The sequence below is a fragment of the Onychostoma macrolepis genome, chromosome 10 (assembly GCF_012432095.1).
Source record: "Onychostoma macrolepis isolate SWU-2019 chromosome 10, ASM1243209v1, whole genome shotgun sequence".
NCBI lineage: Eukaryota > Metazoa > Chordata > Actinopteri > Cypriniformes > Cyprinidae > Onychostoma > Onychostoma macrolepis.
The window spans coordinates 26,869,396-26,887,051 of record NC_081164.1 but is presented as its reverse complement, the minus strand read 5'-3'; the positions used below and the strand labels follow the sequence as shown (position 1 = coordinate 26,887,051).

The window sequence follows — 17,656 nt, the reverse complement described above, 5'->3', positions numbered from 1 at the left end:
CTCTGGACTATGTTCTGGGAGCAGTCTACCTGGACTATGTTCTGGGAGCAGTCTACCTGGACTATGTTCAGGGCAGTCTACCTGGACTGTTCAGGGCAGTCTACCTGGACTGTTCAAGGGCAGTCTACCTGGACTGTTCAAGAGCAGTCTGCCTGGACTATGTTCTGAGCAGTCTACCTGGACTGTTCAAGGGCAGTCTACCTGGACTATGTTCTGAGCAGTCTACCTGGACTGTTCAAGAGCAGTCTGCCTGGACTGTTCAAGAGCAGTCTGACAAGGAGCAGTCTGGACTATGTTCAAGGCGCAGTCTACCAAGGGCAGTCTACCAAGGGCAGTCTGCCTGGACTGTTCAGGGCAGTCTACCAAGGAGCAGTCTACCTGGACTATGTTCTAGAGCAGTCTGACAGGAGCAGTCTACCAGGGAGCAGTCTACCAAGGCGCAGTCTACCGGGCGCAGTCTACCAGGGCAGTCTGCCTGGACTATGTTCTAGGGCAGTCTGGACTATGTTCAGGCGCAGTCTGCCTGGACTATGTTCTAGGGCAGTCTGCCTGGACTGTTCAGGGCAGTCTGCCTGGACTGTTCAAGGGCAGTCTGCCTGGACTATGTTCTAGGGCAGTCTGCTGGACTATGTTCTGGGCAGTCTACCTGGACTATGTTCAAGAGCAGTCTGCCTGGACTATGTTCAGGGCAGTCTGCCTGGACTACGTTCAAGGGCGCAGTCTGCCTGGACTATGTTCTAGGAGCAGTCTGCCTGGACTATGTTCAAGGGCAGTCTGCCTGGACTATGTTCTAGGGCAGTCTACCAAGGAGCAGTCTACCTGGCAGTCTACCAAGGGCAGTCTGCCTGGACTATGTTCTAGGAGCAGTCTGCCTGGACTATGTTCTGGGCAGTCTACCAGGAGCAGTCTACCAAGGAGCAGTCTACCAGGGCAGTCTGCCTGGACTATGTTCTAGGGCAGTCTGCCTGGACTATTCAGGGCAGTCTGCCTGGACTATGTTCAGGGCAGTCTGCCTGGACTATGTTCTAGGGCAGTCTGCCTGGACTATGTTCTGGGCAGTCTGCCTGGACTATGTTCTAGGGCAGTCTGAGGCGCAGTCTACCAAGGGAGCAGTCTGCCTGGACTATGTTCTGAGCAGTCTACCTGGACTATGTTCAAGGGCAGTCTACCTGGACTATGTTCTAGGGCAGTCTACCAGGGCAGTCTGAGGGCAGTCTACCAGGAGCAGTCTGCTGGACTATGTTCAAGGGCAGTCTACCTGGCAGTCTACCAAGGGCAGTCTGCCTGGACTATGTTCAAGAGCAGTCTGCCTGGACTATGTTCTAGGGCAGTCTACCTGGACTATGTTCTGGGCAGTCTGCCTGGACTATGTTCAAGGGCAGTCTGAGGGCAGTCTACCTGGACTGTTCAGGCAGTCTACCAAGGGCGCAGTCTACCTGGACTATGTTCTGGGCAGTCTACCTGGACTGTTCTAGGGCAGTCTGCCTGGACTACGTTCAAGGGCAGTCTGCCTGGACTGTTCAGGGCAGTCTGAGGGCAGTCTACCAGGCGCAGTCTGGGCGCAGTCTGAGGGAGCAGTCTGGACTATGTTCTGGGCGCAGTCTACCTGGACTGTTCAGGCGCAGTCTACCAGGCGCAGTCTACCAAGGGGCAGTCTACCTGGACTATGTTCAGGGCAGTCTGCCTGGACTATGTTCAAGGGCAGTCTGCCTGGACTATGTTCAGGGCAGTCTGCCTGGACTATGTTCTAGGGCAGTCTGCCTGGACTATGTTCAAGGGCAGTCTGCCTGGACTATGTTCTGGAGCAGTCTGCCTGGACTGTTCTAGGGCAGTCTGCCTGGACTACGTTCAAGGCAGTCTGCCTGGACTACGTTCAAGGGAGCAGTCTGCCTGGACTACGTTCAAGGGCGCAGTCTGCCTGGACTACGTTCAAGGGCGCAGTCTGCCTGGACTGTTCTAGGGCAGTCTACCTGGACTATGTTCTAGGGCAGTCTGCCTGGACTATGTTCTGGGCGCAGTCTGCCTGGACTATGTTCAAGGGCAGTCTGCCTGGACTATGTTCTAGGGCAGTCTGAGGCGCAGTCTACCAAGGGCGCAGTCTACCAAGGGCGCAGTCTACCAAGGGCGCAGTCTGCCTGGACTACGTTCAAGGGCGCAGTCTACCAAGGGCGCAGTCTACCAAGGGCGCAGTCTGCCTGGACTACGTTCAAGGGCGCAGTCTGCCTGGACTACGTTCAAGGGCGCAGTCTGCCTGGACTACGTTCAAGGGCGCAGTCTGCCTGGACTACGTTCAAGGGCGCAGTCTGCCTGGACTACGTTCAAGGGCGCAGTCTACCAAGGGAGCAGTCTACCAAGGGCGCAGTCTACCATGGGCGCAGTCTGCCTGGACTATGTTCTAGGGCAGTCTGCCTGGACTGTTCTGGGCAGTCTGCCTGGACTGTTCAAGGGCGCAGTCTACCAGGCGCAGTCTGCCTGGACTATGTTCAGGCAGTCTGCCTGGACTATGTTCAAGGGCAGTCTACCGAGGGCGCAGTCTACCGAGGGCGGTATTTATGAAGGCTATATCTTTAACACCAAGCATTTCTGCAGACTCTGTTGATCTTCTCCTGGATTCTTTTAACTCAAAAGTTAAGAATGTTATTGATGATATTGCTCCGACAAGGGTCTGCAAGAAGAATGGCAGACAAAAATCACCATGGAGAAAATCAACAGCAGCTCAGAGTATGAAAAGACAATGCAGAAAAGCTGAGCGGATGTGGCGGAAGACAAAACTTGAAATTCACTATAGCATCTATAAAGACAGCCTTCATGCTTTCAATGTGGAACTAGCCACAGCTAGACAGACCTACTTCTCAAACCTTATAAACAGTAACTTAAACAACTCTCGCACTCTTTTTGCTACTGTGGAGAGACTGACAGCTGTTGTAGTAGTTTCAAGTTTGCTTTATTTATATAGCACATTTAAAAACAGCAAGCACGGCTGACCAAAGTGCTGAACAGATAAAGACATAAAAACACAGGACAACCCACAGATTCATACCATAAACTCACAGTGAATTGAAAGCCAAAGAAAATAAATAGGTTTTAAGAGATTATTTAAAAACAGTTAAAGACTGTGCCGATCTGATATAGGCTGGAAGGCTGTTCCACAGCCTAGGGCCAGCAACTGCAAATGCTCCATCTCCTCTATGCTTTAACCCTTTAAAACCGGCTGTGTCGGCGCCGACACATCAGACCAAGCTGTATTCAGGTTACCATAACTCTTCTACCGTTTGCACTATCAAAATAATCCAAATTGCTCCTGATAGCAGACAACGCGCTTTTCGGCAATATATGGCTTATTACGGTAATTTCTTGCGCTCCGTCAACAAATGACGGCAGATTTCCGGAAGAGCGGGAAGGGAGAATTTGAACGGAGAGATAGGGAGCGCGGAGTTTGTTATTGCATAAAATAATAAACAAAATGAACAAAAACATGGTCAAGGAGGAGTAAACAGCATAAGAGTCGATTAGGATGATTTTTGATGAGACTTTGGGAGCAGGCTGAGTGAGACTTTTTCACATGTGGTATGTGCGTCGCTATAATGAGTCCGCGCATGTAAATGAATGGGTGTATGCATGTACATGCATGTGTACGTGTATGAACAAAAAAGCCTCCTGAATGAAAACTGTGCAACCCAGTGTCCCAAAAATACTTGTATATATGTATTATAGTTAAATTTTGAAGTAAGAAGTGTTGGATTATTTCGATCATGATTTTTCTCTTTTTTTTCTAAATAAAAAAAATAAAAATATTCAGTTTTTTTTATTTTTGTCTATTTAAATTCTGTTTACAAACTCAAAACACAAGATTAATGGTCAAAAATTTTACTTTTTGGAAAGCCATTTGTTTTCTGAAAAGAATGACACCTTGCACTTGATAATAGCACATTCTGTTAGAATTTTACAGTCAAATAAACAAAATGTGTGAAAATGACCTATTTTACCCTTAGGTTTTAAAGGGTTAACCGCGATCTGGGGACAGAGAGAAGTCTTTGATCACCAGACCTCAGATTTCGAGTCGGATTGTATGGATGAAGTTGATCAGATAGGTAGCTCGGTGCCAGATTATTTATAGATTTATAAACAGAAGAATTTAGAACTCAATTCTGAGATGCACAGGTAACCAATGTAGCAATTTCAGAATTGGAGTAACGTGATCAAATTTACGGTGTCCTTTGAGGAATTTAGCAGCGGCATTTTGTACTAATTGTAGACGAGCAATGGAAGATTTAGAGATGCCAAGATAGAGTGAGTTGCAGTAATCCAAGCGAGTTGTAATGAGCGCATGGATAGCAATCTCTAAAGTTTTCACAGATAGAAAAGATTTAATTTTGGAGAGAAGACGTAGCTGGAAAAAACAGGAACTAATAACCGCATTTATTTGTTTATCAAATTTAAGACTCTGATCCCAGAAAACACCTAGGTTCTTAATACAGGAAGAAGTAAAAGGAGCAAGGTAGTCCAAATCGATACTTCTGCTCACTGAATTTTCACTAGGGCCAAAGACTATAACCTCTGTTTTTGATTCATTTAGACATAGAAAATTGAGAGAACCACGTTTTCACTTCATCCAGGCATTCAAAAAGAGGTTCCAGAGCAGCATGTTTATTTCGTTTCAGAGGTAGATAAATTTGGGTATCATCCGCATAGCAGTGAAATGATACACCATGCTTTCTGAAAATAGAGCCCAAAGGAAGTAAATGCAAAGAAAAAGAGAACGGGAGCGAGAATTGAACCCTGCGGCACTCCACAGGAAGGTTTAGCAGGCAATGATGAAAAATTGCCCAATCTAACAGAGAAACTTCTATTTGTTAAATATGATTTGAACCAGCAAAGAACAGTTCCCCGGATGCCCACAAAATATTCCAGTCGAGATAAGAGTTTTATGATCAACTGTATCAAAAGCCGAGGTTAAGTCTAACATAATTAGGATAACAGAGTCAGTCGCCAACAAAATATCATTAAAGACCCGTAATAAAGCAGACTCTGTGCTATGCAGAGACTTAAAAGCAGACTGGAAGGTTTCAAAAATATGATTTGCACTAAGGAAAGACTGAATTTGAATAAACACAGTTTTCTCAAGTGCTTTTGTAATAAACGGAAGATTTGAGATGGGACGAAAATTATTAAAATTACTAGTATCAAGAGAAGGTTTCTTAAGAAGAGGAGTCACAGTAGCCTCTTTGAGGCTATCAGGTATAGTCCCCGAATCCAGACATTTATTCAGAAACGACACCAAACTAGGGTCAACTGAATCGAAAATTTGTTTTAAAATACGTGGAGGGAGAACATCATGAGAGCAAAAAGAAGGTTTCAAATGGTCGATAGTTTCTTTGAGAGACTGGAGAGAAACTGGATCAAAATCACTCCATATGGCTGAAGAGCAGCAAAAGTCTATCCTTCACTAACTGAAAGAGATTAAGAGTGTCACAGATTTTCTTTAAAACCATCAGATGCCGACTGCAGCCAGTTCACATTAAAATCACCCAGAAGGACCAGCTCTTTGTGATTCAAGGAAGTCACTGAATGCATCAGAGAGGAAATGGCATCATTACTAGCTTATGGAGGTCTGTAGCAGCCAACTACTGTAAGATGTAAAGTCTTGGAAACAATAAGGTTTAAAGCTAATAATTCATATTTTTTAACTACTGACTCAAACACAGTAACTTCATATCTATCCTTAACAAACTGCTACCCCCCCCCCCCCCTCCCCTTTTTGGTCTATCAGCCCTGTAAACAGTATAACCATCAATACCTATGGCTTTATCTGGAACCGTTTTATTAAGCCATGTTTCAGATATTACTATAATGTCAGCACTGGTATTTTTGCCCAGATACGCACTAAGTCCAACTTGGGAAGCAGGCTTCTCACATTCATATGAATAAAACCCAGACCCGATCTGGATGCAAAATTGGCAGGAACTTTAAAAGTTGAAGCAGTATCATTATAAGGACCAGGATTTGGTAAAACATTTCCTGATAACAATAACATAAGAATTATAAAACTCCGTCACCTTACGGATTCATTTACATTTCTAGCAGATGAATTTGAACAAGTGAAATGATTAACAGAGCTGGGTTCTTTTTTTGTTTTTATGGAGTCCTCATACACAAAATTTGAAAGCAGTAACTTCAATCGGCAGTCCCAGAGAACATGAAAGTTTGTGTATACACCACTTGTCCAGTTTGTTGATTTTAAAGTTACAGGAGTATCGTGATGTGACGAGGAGAGCGAGTCATACCTGTAACTGATGTTTCCTTGGTTGAATATTAGCAGTAAGGCCACCAGAGCCGCGCAAATAAAAGTAACAAACAGCATTGTCCATCTAAAGTCCGACTGAGTTGACTCGATGATTCGAATCCTTCTTACTGATGCGTAGTCTAGGGCACTCCACCTTTTCCCACGAAACGCTGCCCGACGCCGCGAAGCAGAAGAGAGACCCACGCCAACACCAAACCACGTCCAGTGCCGAAAAGAGAAAGCCAACAGAAAAGGATCACCACCAAAACGTCGATCGGTAACCAATTTCTCAAACAGTATAAAATAAGCACTTTCCTTTAAAAGAGGAGGGCTTAATCCTTTTATCTCATTGTCCAGCGTCTTCCCTTTCATTAGTCCACACACGGTCGGCAAATGATCGCAGGGAAGATCCACTCACAGAGATAAATTTTCTCTTCACTTGACATAAAACAACAAGCTCCGAAGTTAAAAGAAACAAACGAACATAAAAAATCTAAGACAATCTTACACACAGACATAGACGTGCCTCCATCTTGGATTCCCCGAGTAGAGGAAGGGAGCAGTCTACCTGGACTATGTTCTAGGGAGCAGTCTATCTATGGTGCAGTCTACCAAGGGAGCAGTCTACCTGGGCTATGTTCTAGGGAGCAGTCTATCTATGGTGCAGTCTACCAAGGGAACAGTCTACCTGGGCTATGTTCTAGGCTGCAGTCTATCTAGGGAGCAGTCTACCTGGACTATGTTCTAGGGAGCAGTCTACCTGGGCTATGTTGTAGGCCGCAGTCTACCTGGGCTATGTTCAAGGGAGCAGTCAATCTAGGGTGCAGTCTACCTGGGCTATGTTCAAGGGAGCAGTCAATCTAGGGTGCAGTCTACCTGGACTATGTTCAAGGGAACAATCTAGGGAGATTGTGCGCACCCTAGATAGTGCGCACCCTAGATAGTGAGAAAATGCAAGTTGAGAAAATGCAAAAATCTGCTGAAGCTGGTTGCCTTAAACTTGGCCCAAGGACCAAAATGTGAAGTTGCTTTAAAAAAAGAAAAAAAAAAAAGAATAATTTTAAGATATTACAGAAAGCAAACGTACTTATTTGGTGTGTGGTCTGGAAGAAAGTGAAGTCATATCCTCTGGTAGAATCAAGGTCTCTGTCCAGCCAAAGATGAGCCGACAGCAGCCGTCTCATGATATCCGTATCGGAGCTCAGCAGCCGTGGATTTGCACCTGCAGGTGACTGACTCTACCACTACCTAGCATTGACTGCAATAGAAGATCATATTCTCCACCAAAAGGCTTTCTGGGGAACATGGTTTGACCCAGTAAAGACAACACTATATATACGGTGTTGTGGATATTAAGAATCACAGAAGGACTCACCACAGCAGCTGTTGATTTTCCAGGAGAATCTTTAACACTGTCAGTACCTCACAGAAACAAAGCAAACAATTAAAAGCTGCCTTTCTAACTGATGTTTCTAGAGGTGCAAAAGGAACGCTGTGAGCTGCTTGTGAAAATCAGAACCATCTGTGAACTGAAGTGAATCCTTTACATTTGACAGGTGAAAAACGGTGAGCAGCAAAAGGACATTTAAGCATGGTTTAAAAATGTAATTAAATATGCAGACATGGAGTGCATCAATTCAAAACACAGTCACAAGAGTTAAATTGACATTAACAAGCAGTTATCAATGCAGCCATGAATGAACCCTGAAACTCTTTAGTGCGCACATTGCTAGACAGATCTCGAACTTTTCTTGTCACTAGGTTTGGGGGCGCCCCTTCTATCTGATATCGGAGCTTAGAGGCATTGTAAGCTTTTGACCAAGTAAAGTCATCACACGACGCTGTAAACATTGTAAGGGAGGTTTAGTCAAATCTTTGGAGGACTATTACCTTGCCAGGTCTTGGAAAGAGGGACTGCTGACAATTTGAGATGACATTTTAAAAAGGACACATCAGAACGCCCAGTTTGTACAATCAGCACAACATTGAGGATGTTGAATATCAAGGGGTTAACCAAAATGATTAATGCAACCACTGCATTTGGTCTGTATCCACAATTTAAACTATTATGAGTCAACACTTCTCAGAACCAAATAAACATACAAATAAACCTATACAAGCTTTGTGTGGGTATTTTTCTGAATGTTCCTCACCCATTTCCAGCAATAACGAATCATTTGAAATTGGAATGAGCTTTTAATCCTCAAGCTCACAGATCGTTTTTTGAAAACAAGAATCAAGTTCCTTCAGAACGTGCCAGCATTACGTCTTAACTGAAATGGAGAAACAAAAACAAAAAAAGATACTATAGTGATAAACTGAAGCACAGTTATGAAAACATACATTCGCAATAGACACAATACTCTCCTCTGGGGTGATTTCTCTTGATGCAGCTCTTAACATCCGGGTCACACACACAAAAACTCACCTGAGGGGTGTTTCTCAAACGGAAGGCTGGATCCTACCGAGGCTGCGTCCTTCCTAGTTCAGTCCTTCAGAGTCTTGTAGGCTAGACTCCTCATCGGCATATAAACGCTAGATTGAGACGCTCTAGTAAGTGCGCGTGGCTACGTCACATATGTTCCCGCCCTTACCGTCAGGGCACAAAAACACTAATAAAAAAACTTACAAATATTTATATTATTTGGCTTTCTATTGATGCAATACAATGACCAAAACCGCCATCTATGATCTCCCTGTGGCATAAATTATTGGCAGTTTAACGTTTAAGTAATTTACACCAAAACAAAAGATAACATCTATCCTTTCATGTCCAAAAACATTATTTTTGTCTTAGATTTCATAATAAATTCAGACAAGCTCAGTACTGACTCGTTTTTCGTCAGTTTATTTTCATGAAATGGAATGGGTACAAAGGATTGTGGGTGATTGAAGGTCGCGGAGGATACATCCCATGCATCCTTCAAATTCAGCTGAAAGAAGGACGCGAAACGAAGGCTGTCTTCCGAGGATCCTCCCGATTGAGATGGCCTTCAGCGACGTTTGATGACGTGGCAGCCGAGATATGCAACCTTTGTAGGATGCAGCCTTCCGTTTGAGAAACACCCGTAGCTTTCCAGAAGCCCTTAGACCTTGATTAGTTGGTTCAGGTGTAATTGATTAGGATTGGAGCTGAACTCTGCAGGACTGATGTTGACCACTCCAGGTTAGATGTTTTAGTACCATTAAAGTCACAACTATAGAAGCAGGGTAAATAAGTACAAGAAAAAAGCACAAGTAAAAAATGCCAGATAAAAAAAATATTCCCACTCACAATGATTTCAATCTCGTGCAGGTTACACGCTCACCAACCTCCATCTTACACTGACAATCCTGTGAAATTTCAGCTCATGAGCATTTATACTCATGGACACAACCATTGATGGGGATGCAAGCAACCAGGAATTACATTCACCCAACAACCAAATCTCAAGATTATAAAAAATTTGGTACATGCCTTAATCAACAAATTATTATTCAACAGCCATTTATGCATAGTTCCAGTAACTGAATTTTAAAACAACAAAAATCCATTTTATGCTCTATTTTGGTTTCTCCCACATCCCATGATGCACCACAGCACAGATATAAAAGTTAATTCCAGGAGCTGCTCACCTGGCTCCAGCAAAGGTTTAATTATTGGGCTCTAAATCTCCTCATTTGTAAGGTGCTTTGAGTAAAAGCATCTGCTAAATAGTGATAGCGAAGTGAAGCGTTCTGAACCAGCGAAGCTTTCAACACAATTGTATCGGAAAAAGGTTCATTACTCGAAACTTTTTTAAAACGGTTTATGCTGTGGCATTCTAGTGGTCATAAAAATAAATAACAGCTTCCAAAGTGTTGTGTTACAGTGGTTTCGCATCTGGTTCTACAACTGATTCTTTGTTTATTATATTTTATATAAATAATGGACATTGTCAAAGTCATTCATTTGTGTTGGAGTACAGGCACTATAATAAATGAAACAAATTCATAAATTAAATCTATGATCTGTTTATTGTAACTCTGCCTTGGTCCTTAGATTGTTATTTCATGGCCAAAGTCCATTTTTTAAGTCAATATATAAATTATGAAAAAAAAAAAAAAGCTAACACATTATAACGTACGTTAATATAAAGAAAACGGTGCTGAGGTTCACTTCGTTTGAACCAGATACTGAAGCAGTCACGTGGTTTTCAAGTGAATGAAGCTTCAGACGTCATAGATCACATGCTTTTCTCAAAATGAATCAAGCTCCGATACAGTGCTTCAATGTGAAATGTTTAGTTTTTTTGATACAAGCTTCGAAGCTTCGGTGTTGAACATAACATCACTACTGCTAAATGAATAAATGTAAAAGTAAAATGTGCTGGGTTTGACTGAATTATAAAAGTAAAGTAAAACAAAGTAATGCACACTGTAGACAAGCTCAAATGACTGTATAAAGTTTCACAATTTATGTTCACATTAAAAACAGAAAGACCCATTAACTCTTTAAAGTAAAAAAAAAAAAAAGCTAACACATTATAACGACGTTAATATAAAGAAAACGGTGCTGAGGTTCACTTGCTTGAACCAGATACTGAAGCAGTCACGTGGTTTTCAAGTGAATGAAGCTTCAGACGTCATAGATCACATGCTTTTCTCAAAATGAATCAAGCTCCGATACAGTGCTTCAATGTGAAATGTTTAGTTTTTTTGATACAAGCTTCGAAGCTTCGGTGTTGAACATAACATCACTACTGCTAAATGAATAAATGTAAAAGTAAAATGTGCTGGGTTTGACTGAATTATAAAAGTAAAGTAAAACAAAGTAATGCACACTGTAGACAAGCTCAAATGACTGTATAAAGTTTCACAATTTATGTTCACATTAAAAACAGAAAGACCCATTAACTCTTTAAAGTAAAAAAAAAAAAGATAGGGAAGTTCACATATTGTTTTTATATGACATTTTATTTATAAGAGCCATTCCATGAAATTGGTGCCTTTTGCATCCCTAAGAAATAATCAAACATAGATTTAATATAACAATGAATAAATTTACCATTTAAAAACATAACGATACTATTTATTCTTTCATCAATATTACATTAAAAAAGTAAATTAAATATTATTTTAAATAATATAAATAACATTTATTTTGATAAAGGTAAGGTTTTTGGCATGTCCCCATGATTTTTCTTTTTCAGCAGGACATTTAATTTGCAAAATGAAGGCAAAATGACATAAAAATCACATTTGAATATTGTTTAAAATATAGTCTCATTGTTAAGCAATGTTTTTGCATTAACATGTTTTGGCATGCACAAGTATGCATTTTTTCTATAAAATTTAAATCTTTAATCTAAAGCCCCTGATTTCATGTCAATCCTGTTACCCTTATCAAAAAATTCTTGTAAAATAATGTACATTCAAGTGACATCACTTCTAGGAGGGTTAGGGTTATCTCTCAACCAGGATTCCTACACTTAAAACAAAAGCATGTTTCTCTCTCACTTCTATAATGTTCTATTTTTGATGATTTATGAGGCATCATGTAGTGCAGTGTCAATACTGTTACCATTTTTTACATTTATTACATTTAATATAATCAATATCTAAAAGAAAAATACTTTAAAAGTGTACAACATGTGCTTTTGTGAACTTGACTATTAGCTAGAAATTAGCAAATTAGTTTGAAATTGTACTTTTCAGGGTAACAGGTTTTGACATTTGGGTAACAGTAATGACATAGATTAGGTGTCACCCTGTTTTTAAAGATCATCTGTGTAAAATGTAAACATTTTTAAAGGCCACCCTGGGTGTAATTTTGAGCTAATGCTTATATCATTCAGTGGCATATGAGCAGGAGTTACATTTTAGTTAGTTTTATTGGTATTGTTACCGTTACTGCTGTTGATAATGACCAGGATAGGATGATCAGTCCCAATAAAACTTTTTAATTTTTTTCCATAACTCATTGTCAGTAGTTTAGTTTTAGTTTATTTATTTATAAAGCACATTTAAAACAACAGGAGTTGCAACCAAAGTGCTGTAAAACAAATATAAAACAAGGTAAAAACATACCCAATCAAGACAAACAAAGGGACAAATAAAATTGTACACCCTCAAACAGAATTAAAACATACAGAATAAAAATGGGTTTTCAAATTGGATTTAAAAAAGAAAGAGAAGGAGAAGATCTAATGTGGAGGGGAAGACTGTTCCAAAGCCTAGGTGCTGCCACAGCAAAAGCCCGGTCGCCTTTCGTTTTAAAATGTGAACGAGGAACTGAAAGAAGAAATTGACTAGACGACCGAAGAGATCTAGAGGTGCGGAGTGAGGAGATTACAGATATACTGAGGAGCATAACCATGTAAAGCCTTAAAAACAAAAAGCAAAATCTTAAAATCAACACGAAACTGAACCGGGAGCCAGTGTAGAGAGGCGAGAACCGGGGTAATGTGCTCACGTTTTCTGGTACCAGTCAATAATCTGGCTGCCGCATTTTGGACCAATTGCAGTCGGTTCAAAGATGATTTAGGCAGACCCAGATAAAGTGAGTTACAGTAATCTAACCTTGACGTTATAAACGCATGAATTACAGTTTGAAGGTCCTTCATAGAAAGCATTTTCTTGATTCTAGCAATTGATCTTAACTGAAAGAAACTGCTTTTCACAACAGTACTAATCTGCTTATCAAAAGGCAACACAGGATCAAAGACAACACCAAGGTTTCTAACATGATCACGTACATTTGATGACAGAGGGCCAAGTTGCTTGACAATGCCAGTGGACACAGCTGTTGGACCAAACACCATTATTTCAGTTTTATCATTATTTAACTGTAAAAAAAAAAAAGAAAAATTAAGTCCATCCAGTATTTAATGTCCTGAAGACATGCAAACAGAGTAGACACAGAACAGTTATTGTTTTTAATAGGAAAACAAAGTTGAGTATCATCGGCATAGAGATGATATGATAATTTATGTTTCTAAAAAATATAACCAAGTGGAAGCATATATAAGGAGAAAAGAAGAGGACCCAGAATAGAGCCCTGTGGAACACCGTAGGACATTTTAGCCCGAGATGAGAAATAGTTTCCCAGATTCACTGAAAAAGATCTGTCCTTAAGGTAGGAAGCAAACCAGTTCAGTACAGATCCCTGAAAACCAACTATTGATCAAGTCTTTGAAGAAGGATGTCATGATCTATTGTATCAAATGCTGCACTTAAATCAAGCATGATTAAGATACAGCAAGAACCAGAGTCAAGGGAAAGTAAAATATCATTAGTAACCTTCACCAGGGCAGATTCAGTACTATGAAATTCTCTAAACCCAGACTGAAATCTACCAAAAATATTAAAAGTACTCAAGTAAGATGAAATTTGTGAATAAACAACTTTTCCAAAACTTTTGAGATGAAAGATAATTTAGATATGGGTCTATAATTATTCAGATTATGCTGATCAAGATGATGCTTTTTTAACAGTGGTTGGACTATAGCATGTTTAAAAGAGGCTGGTACAATTCCATTTGTTAAGGAGTTGTTGATAATAGCAGTAACAACTGGACTTAAGGCTGGAAAAACCTCTTTGAAAATCTGCGAAGGCAGAACATCGGAGTGACAAAATGAGGGCTTCATACTAAGAACAGTATCATAGAGCTGTGAAGGTGACACGGGTTGAAAAAGAGATAGAGAGCTCCGATGAGAAACCATTTCTAGAGGCAAAGAATTTTGAAATGGTATGTTAGACCTGATACCCTCGACTTTATGGATAAAATGTTTTAAAAACTGTTCGCACAAATCAGTAGAGAATTCTAATGAAGCACTAGGAACAGGATTTAAAAAGGCATTAATTGTATTGAAGAGTATCTTCGGCCTATCTGCATTTTGTGAAATTATATCTGACATGTATTTCCCCTGAGCTTCCTTAGCGGCACTCTGATAACGTTTAAGACAATCTCTGAAAATTTTGTATGATATCTGAAGTTTATTTTTCTTCCAACTGCGCTCAGCACGCCTACACTCTTGTCTAATGGCACGAACGGGCCCCTGAAGCCATGGCTGTGCTTTTTTCATCATCTTGGATCTCTGTAACCTTAAGGGAGCAACAGAGTCCAAAGTGGAAGTGCAGGTACTATTAAGAAGTTCAACTAATTCATCAGGATGGACACTAGAGGATAGAACATTCACAGCAGTTGGAATTAGGGTAGATATATACACATCATTGAAGGACTTGGCAGTAGAGGAATTAAAACATCTAAAATAACGAGGAGGATGATAAGATTTAGGCAGAGTACATGACAATACAGAGTCAAAAATAACTGGACAGTGATCAGCGATAACAGCATCACATAAATCCAAATTATTCACAGGAAAACCACGTGAAAACACTAGGTCCAACGTGTGACCCTTCTGATGTGTAGGTCCAGTGACAGATTGTATAAAATTAAGTGAGTCCATAAGACATGAAAACTCTTTGACCAGAGGTTTTGAGTGACAACAGACATGAATATTAAAATCACCCACAATTAAAAGACTATCAGAACGTGATACTAGAGAAGCCAAAAAGTCGGAAAATTGTTGGATGAAGTCCTTATTATATTTCGGAGGTCTTTAAACCAGGGCACAGAGCAAGGACGTGGGAAAATCAACCTTGAACAACTGCACCTCAAAACTATGGAAAATTTCATCAGGCAAGCGTTTGCACTTAAAACAATTCCTGAAAATTGTTGCAATTCCACCTCCACGGCCAGCAGTTCTAGGAGAGTTAAAAAATGAATAGTCAGGAGGAGAGAGTTCCATCAGTGCTGTAGTATCACCAAGACTAAGCCATGTTTCTGTCATTAATAAAAAATCCAAGTCATGAGTAGTGCAAAAGTCATTTAAGATGAATGATTTGTTGAACACAGATCTAACATTTATTAGCCCAAATTTAACAGGACGGTCCACACTCCGAGAAAGATCTGAGATGAGTCTAGTTGGAGGGTGTATTGGTGAATATTCCAGAGAGAGAAGGTTGCCAGAGTTAACTCCAGTATCTAACCTGGCACGGGAGAAGTGGACAGGAGACCAAACAACTGGTATTTGATCATCAGCAAAGGTATGAGGACGACTGGCAGTACAGAATTTGCGACGTAAACCGCGATGAACATAGCGTCGGCGACGGGCAATCCCCAACCCGCGACAGAGTTTATAGATTCCTTCTGGTAAAGGCGACGATATGTTCAACTGAACCAGTTCAGCAGGTGAGTAGCAAAGAACCATTGTAGATAAAAACTTGTGAGGATCCAAACAACGAGTGAAGTCAATATGGCGTGCACATTGAAAAAAACAGTAAAATACCGACCAGCACGAAGAAAACGCTAAGCCAAAAACAACGCATCTTTTCTGTCCCTACTACATGACCATGTTAGAAAATGCGTTAGCCCGAACACCACACAAAAACCACCCAGAACCACCCTATTGGGTAGGAAAAGGGCAGACCGAATAAGAATGCCCCAGACCTTTAAAACCCAAAACAGAGTAAACCGGTAACAGACCAGAAAGAAAGTGGAAAACTTACCCACGGGTCGATACGCAACAAACTGGGGGAAATGAGGGGATCAAGGCTCGCAATGGGTCAATGAGGGACAGGAAAAGGATTACGAGGGAACACCAAAAATGTGGCTTAGTCGTTGATAAAATATAATCCACAGAAACCGGGAGTAGAAAGGCACGATGTCCACAGAGATTAATCCAGAGAGGGAAGCGAAGCCAGGGCAAAAAACATCAGAAAGCAGTGACAGACACGCCAGCCAGCGTGTGTTAACGGTATACTCTAAAGTCCTATAAAACAGGGTGCAAAAGTTCACAGAGAGTAAAAATACACAGGGTGCAAAATTCACAGTAGCCACAGAGTTTAATCCAGAACGGGAAACGAAACACCGGAGAGCAGCGGCAGACAGACACGCCAGCGTTCACTCAGCCGGAAGTTTTTTGGGGGGTTTTTTCGGAGCAGTGTGAAATGAGTAATGCATCCATGTAAATCCATGATGCAGTAATGCATCCATGTAAATTCAGTTACATACAAGAGCAGCAAGGTGACTGCAGACCTTCACCCCAGTCTTGCAATGTTCAAAAACGGCAAGATCCTGGTCTGGTTTCAGATGATCACAGAAAGACCGAGATCTGATCATCTTCCTTGCCTAACAATTGAAACAGATCAGTCTATTTGAAGTTTTAAATGAGTCTACCCCCTAAGATTACTGTTATAAAAATGAACCGCGTCCAAAAGGAAAAGGGGGAGGTGTTGCTACAATTTATAGCAATACTCTCAGTATTTCTCAGAGGGCAGGCTTTAAGTATAACTCCTATGAAGTAATTGTGCTTCATATAACATTATCTGGAGAAACAAGTGTTAATGATAAATCCCCTGTGATGTTTGTACTGACTACTGTATACAGGCCAGCAGGGCACCATACAGACTTTATTGAGGAATTTGCAGATTGTCTATCAGAGTTAGTGCTGGCTGCAGATAAAGTCTTAATCGTTGATGATTTTAATATCCATGTTGATAACGAAAAATATGCATTAGGATCAGCATTCATAGACATTCCGAACTCTATTGGGGTTAGACAACATGTCTCAGGACCTACTCATTGTCGAAATCATACTCTAGATTTAATACTGTCACATGGAATTGATGTTAGTGATGATATCTCAGATCATTATCTAGTCTTGTGTAACCTCCATATAGCTAAAACTGTAAATTCTACTCCTTGTTACAAGTATGGTAGAACCATCACTTCTACCACAAAAGACTGCTTTGTAAATAATCTTCCTGATTTATCTCAATTCCTCAGCATATCCAACAGCACAGAAAAACTTGATGATGTAACAGAAACTATGGACTCTCTCTTTTCTAGCACTTTAGATACGATTGCTCACTTACGCTTAAGGAAGATGAAGGAAAAGAGTCCAACACCGTGGTATAATGAGCACACTCGTGCCCTAAAGAGAGCAGCCCGGAAAATGGAGCGTAGCTGGAGGAAAACAAAACTAGAGGTATTTCGTATTGCTTGGCAGGATAGTAGCCTATCCTACAGAAAAGCATTAAAAACTGCTAGATCTGATTACTTTCCGTCTCTTTTAGAAGAAAACAAACATAACCCCAGGTATTTATTCAATACAGTGGCTAAATTAACAAAAAATAAAGCATCAGCAGGTGTTGACATTTCCCAAGAGCACAGCAGTAGTCAAGTCAAGTCAAGTTGAGCTTTATTGTCATTCCGCTACATGCGGGGCATACAGTGGAATGAAATGTCGTGCCTCACAGGACCACGGTGCTACATAAATACAGGCATACAACAATGGAGTAAGACAATATAAACCTATACACAACTATCCTACTGATAGATTTTGACTA

The 17,656-nt window shown here is 40.8% G+C and overlaps 1 long non-coding RNA gene across 3 annotated transcripts; it reads right to left on the bottom strand.

The window, feature by feature from the left end:
* Positions 1-5,858: 5,858 nt before the first annotated feature.
* On the bottom strand, positions 5,859-9,606 carry LOC131548530 (uncharacterized). Of its 3 annotated transcripts, none has more exons than XR_009273185.1 (5): positions 9,558-9,606; positions 8,437-8,556; positions 7,659-7,705; positions 7,371-7,541; positions 5,859-6,721 (listed from the first exon to the last, which is right to left on the bottom strand). It is a non-coding gene; the product is annotated as an uncharacterized LOC131548530 (long non-coding RNA). The 3 variants fall into 3 exon arrangements; XR_009273184.1 differs by having other exon boundaries at positions 7,659-7,695; XR_009273183.1 differs by lacking the exon at positions 7,659-7,705 and having other exon boundaries at positions 7,371-7,531.
* Positions 9,607-17,656: the final 8,050 nt, after the last annotated feature.